This window comes from Uloborus diversus, chromosome 3 (assembly GCF_026930045.1).
Source record: "Uloborus diversus isolate 005 chromosome 3, Udiv.v.3.1, whole genome shotgun sequence".
Taxonomy (NCBI): Eukaryota; Metazoa; Arthropoda; class Arachnida; order Araneae; family Uloboridae; genus Uloborus; species Uloborus diversus.
The window spans coordinates 3,416,223-3,422,222 of record NC_072733.1 but is presented as its reverse complement, the minus strand read 5'-3'; positions in this window follow the sequence as shown (position 1 = coordinate 3,422,222).

Genomic DNA, 6,000 nt, shown 5'->3' with positions numbered 1-6,000 from the left:
AAGAAAATCTGCATAAGAACTACAGGCCACATCAAGGTTATGCAAGAGCAAGGGGCGTTTCCGAAAAAATTGATTTTTCGACCGTAGGTCTGATTTTTGTCATTAGCCAGTTCGATAAGCTTTAAAATGAGGGGTAAATCAAAGAAATCGATCAAGAATTGAGGAAGGTCTCGCGTAGGAACAAAAAACAGGTTACAGAAATAAAATATAAGGATCTGGCATACCGACAGAAAAATAATCCACAGAAGTAGTATATAAGATTAAGATATTGAAGAGAAGTGTTTTTGTTTTTGAAAATTTATACAATTTGTTATCGCAGGTTGCTTGAATCGTTATGGCTTAGATGGCAGTACGTGTTCATCATTTAAACGATCGGTTAAAATACAAAATCAGTTGAACTATGCTCGTTATTTAAGCGAAGCTTTTTTGACTGTAGTAAAAATGTGACTGGCTATTTGTTTTTTGCCGAAAGAAGAAAAAAAAGGATATTTTACCCATCAAATTGTTAGTAATTTTAATGTTTTCTTCGTATTCTAATAAATATTCATAGGCTAACTAAATGAAAAGCGTAATTTCAATTTGGGGTAGTATTTTTTTTTTTTTTGTCCAAAGAGTCAAAAACTGTCATTAGAAGATCTACATTTTAGTATACGATTTTTATCTGAACAAAAATTATTCCATTGTAGTCTGAAATCGTAAACCTGATACTTATATTTTCGTTTACATCATGCTTTTCTTTTCTGACCGGAACCAAAGCTTTAAAAACAAAACAAAAACCTTGTAATTAAGAATCAATTGAGCTACAGGTTACATCAACTTATTCTAATAGCAAGGAACGTTCCTACCTCATTTATTTTATTCCCTCACTTAGGTTACTTATTATTTGTAAGTGTCCATGTAATGCATGATATTTGTCTAATTTTTCGATGCAGATCATCCGGGACAGGGCTCGAACACTCGTTCTTCTGGTTACCAGTCGAACGCTCTGCCAATCAAGCTATTCTGCTCTGCCGATCACGGAGCAAGTTAAACTTATAAATTTATCCGAAAACCTCAGTCCGGTGCTTTAAAACAGGTTTTTTTTAACGGAAAAAATAATTTTTAGACTTTGGGTCTATTTTTCGTCAGTAGCCTAAAAGATAAGCTTTAAAATGAGGGGTAAATCAAAGAAATCGATCGAGAATTGAGGAAGATCTCGCGTAGAAACAAAAAACAGGCTAAAGAAATAATATATAAGGATATTGAAGAAACATTTTTTTATTCTTGAAAATTTTTACAATTTGTTACCGCAGGCTGCTTGAACCGTTATGACTTAGATGGCAGCACGTATTCATCAGTTAACTGCACGGTTAAAATACAAAATAAATTGAACTATGCTCTTTTTTAAGCGTAGCTTTTCGAATGTAATAAAAATGTGATAAACTATTTGTTTTTTTTTGCAAAAAGAAGAAAAAATATATATTTTACCCTTCAAGTTGAGGTAGTATTTTTTTTATTTGTACAAAAAGTCAAAAACTCATTAAAAGAATATATATTTTAATATACGATTTATTATTTTTTTTCTGAACAAAAAACAATTCTATTGTAGTCTGAAATCTTAAACCTGTTACTTATATTTTCGCTTACATTATGCTTTAATTTTCTTACCAGAGCCAAAGCTTAAAAAGAAAAAAAAAAAAACGTACAATTCAGAAGTAATTTAGCACAAGTTTTCTTATCAGCAAGGATCGTTTTCTTCTCATCTATTCTATTCCTTCATGGCTGCTATTCACTTTATTAAGTGTTCATGTAATGCGCGATATTTTTCTAATTTTTTGTTGCAGATTGTCCGGACGTAGGCCCGAACACGCATTCTCCTGGTTACGAAGAGAACGCTCTGCCGATCAAGCTATTCAGCTCTGTCGGTCATAGCGCAAATTAAAGTTATAAGTTTAACCGAAAACCTCATTCTGGTTCTTTAAAACAGGTTTTTCGGCTGAAAAAAACAATTTTTAGACCGTGGGTCTATTTTTCGTCAGTAGCCAGCACCATAAGCTTTAAAATAAGGCGTAAATCAAAGAAATCGATCAAGAATTGAGGAAAATCTGGCGTAGAAACCAAAAATAGGCTACTGAAATAATATATAAGGATTCAATCCCCTCTGAGTTGTGAATGAAAAATTCTTGCATTTTGAAGTCGTGAATTTTTTTAAAGAATTCCGAACGCGATTACTAATCTGAGTAATGGACATCATCACGGTTATTCTGATTGGTTGATAGAAAAAATTCAGAAAATTTCTTTTGATCGAGTCATTCGAATATGGACTGTTCTTCGAGTGTGGGTAGTATTAAGGAATACGGGAAAAGTCGATCGAGAGAAACGTTGCACCGCAAGTTTTGCTTGTGATAAATGTTTGATATATATAACAAAAAACATATTAAAACATTTTAATTTGCATTTTAGAAGAAAAAATATACATTGCAAAGGTTGACATTTTTTGTTGTGTTCAAAATTTAAAACATCCTTCATAATAAGCAATGAGTTACCGCCCATAAGCCGGGGAGAAGCTAGAGCTAGAAACAATATACGGACAGCCCGGTTAGGACATCCAGAGATTGCAACAGCACCACTGCTTGCGGACTCTCGCTGGTGTGCTAAATGAATTTTAGCTACCAGTTTGAAGGTAATCTCAGCTTCAATGAGAGGACATATGCCTCCAGTTTAGTTATTAACTATTCCATTCTGATGAGTCTGTAACAGGGATGAAACTATGGTCTCAGAATGTCATAACCGGGCTGTTGGTATATTGCTTGTATAGCCTCATTAATATTTTATACATCATTTTTTTTCTTCCCGTGCGAGATTATTTCTCTGATTTCGATTCATAAAATATTCGATGCTTTTCATTAAAATTAAATTTTTTTCAACGAAATGTAGACTACACGAGAAAAAATTAATAAGAAATTTAACTACTGAAAGGGGAATAAATTTAGTAAGCACACCGTAAAAAAATTATATTCTTTGAAACGTTGAAATGCGTTTTTACATGTACATTTTATCATTTTGTAAAACCAGCTCAACAAATTTTTTTCTTGGTAGAAATAGACCAGAAAATAGATTTCTGAAATCAGTAATTGAATATTTCTCTCAAAGGTCAGTGATTTCCTAAGTTTACAGAACATATCAATAAAACTTTTCAGGTCAATAAATCCTTCCAAAAGTCAATAAGAAGTGCAAATTTCACGTATGCAGTGCATCGACAACAAGCTTTACATCAGTTGAACTGCTTGTCCGAACCAACTGTACTGTTTTACTATAGTCTGGCTGTGATAAGTAGACTTCTGATCAGCTGAAGCTTGTCTGAAAAAATATGGGTAAGGAAAGCGGTTATTAGTTTTTCAAATTAATGATTTTGTGTTACCGGTAACCATTATTGCACCCTGCCAATCTAAGAGAATGTCTCTTTTTTCAATCCAAATATAAACGCTCGCGTCCAAAGCGAAACATATTTTTTTACCAGAACCAGACTATCCAACTGCAAACTGCTTCTTTTTTCTTGTTTTCGCATGTTGATTTATAACGATGTTTTTCTTCGTCTCACTATTCTAATATGAATAGGTTCGACGTTATTACACTGTTATAAATATATCATGTTAACAATCATGTTAATATTGTTCTCCGGACAGGGGTGATTGTGAGTTCCTCAAAAAATACCTGAAAGTTTCAAAGCGAGACCGGGGGGGGGGGGGGATCTTTGACCCTTATTACTTAAGTGCACCTTTGCCATAGTATTAAATAGTTCTGAATCAAAATATTGTGTGTACATGTGATTAAATTTTTAATGGATTACAAAGTTACTTTTGAGCTGGTGTTATACAAATTATCTTGACATTTATTTGTCATCTTAAGGGATAGGTGTCCATCTTAAGGCTCTTGCAGGTATATTTGATGAGTATTATATAATTTTAAAAAAATTGCGGAGGTAGGGAGCTAAAAGCATAACAAAAAAAAAACATAATTCCGGTATTTTCGGACATAAAAATACCGGAAATACGTCCGAAAATACCGGAAATTCGGTAAAATACCGGAACACAATCACCCCCTGTCTCCGGATCTTGAAGATGAAGATAAATATGCGTAGATTTCATTTCAATCATTATTATTTGATGTGAAAGTTATAGTAAAAAAAACTTGACTGACTTGAGCTTGTAGGTTTTGGCTTTGTTATGAGTGAAGTGTAAAAATGGGCATGAAATACATTAATGAGTTTTGTTAACAAAAACAATGCGTGATTCACTATGAACGTGACTGAAAAAAATGCGTGATCTCGTGTACGTCAAATACTGAACAGCATTATTCAATAAATGATTATTGCTCTGATATTAGTTTTTTCTAGAAGCTGAGTATTTTTTTTCTTGTTATTTAACTTTGAACACTTTTTCATTATTACACAAAAGTTACAATTATACATTTTTATCTAGTTTTTTCAATGAACAAGTTCATTGTTCGCCAGATTTCTTAAAGTCCTTCTTTTTTTAAAGTCATTTTTCAATTTTTAGAGTTCCCCTACTTTGTCATGAGCTCAATTCTAACAACAAATGAATCTATTCATTAACGATACTTTGAGGGCAGTAAACTCCCGAATATCCGCGTACTTTCACAAAAAGAAAAAAAAAAAAAGAAAAGAAATATTTTTTATCTGTGATGAGATTAACTGAATGTAGATAAATGCTCACATTTTAACTTATGAAATGCAGAATCTATTGTCAGAGATTCCTATTGATCTCCCCCCCCCTTCCCTCCCTTCCAATGAGATTAGACTTTTAACTAGTCACCGAAACCTGACTACTTAAAACCTTACTTTTAAATCGACACTACTTACTGTTTTACATCTTCACTACTTACTAATTGTTCGACCTTCCCCACTTACTGATGTTTGGATGTAGACTACTCACGTGAGTCAATAAGTGATCGGACCAGTCTTGAAAAAAATCCTCTCACTCCTGTTTGCGTATTTGGTGTAACCTAGATTAATGCGTTGCAGTTAATCTGCATGCATGATTTGCTCGCGTATGTGTGTAATCCGTTTGTAATGATGAGCGTACCTTTTCTATCTTTTTCATAAACTGTTATAGTTTTAGCTATCGTTTAAGTGTATGCTACACTGTTAAAAAAGTTCCTGAAATTTTACGGCAAAAGTTACTGGCATCCATGTTGCCAGTAACTGTTACCGTAAAATCCTATTTTACTGTAAGATTTTAAAATAGAATAAACTAGAGTTAAAAAACTCAAAATTCGAACTGCAGGTTCGATCTCGGGACCTCCGAAATGGCAGGCGACTTTGCTGCCCACCATACGTGTTGGGACGCATCGAGTGAAGGAAATACGGTGATATATGCTTTGTACTGTAAGTCACGTGGTGTATCAATAGGCGCTGTAATCGTTTATTTTCTTCGGTACAATTCGCTGTCAATTTTTTTCTGTACTGTAAACACCACATTTTACAGTAATATTTACCATAAAAGTTTCCTGAATTTTTGACAGTGCAGTGTTATTGATCTTTTTAAGCTCTATTTCCATATGCTGGCATCGTGTTTACCTAATTTTCAGATTATCCGCGAATTCGCTTATTCACGGTTACCGTGCCACCCTATAATCGGGAATTGACTGTATTGCCAAAGATCCTTAAAAAATAAATGACAAGAAGTACACGAGAATTACGCATCTTTGCTGATAAGTTCATACAAAATTTCAAATTACAGTAGAACCTCGATTATCAGAAACACTTTTAACCAGAACCTCGTTTAACTGAAATCGGACTCCTTGAGTTTTACTCTGTTTTTGGTAAGTGAATAATATTACTTCATGGCTTGCCAGAGTCAGCCATTCCTAGTGCAGGCACCAAATAATCGCATCTCTATTACTTTTTTTTAACTTCCCAAATCCACCACTAAATTTTTGGCATTATAAACAATTCTAGTTTTTAAAATGCTATTAAATTCATTCGAATGTGAGAACGTG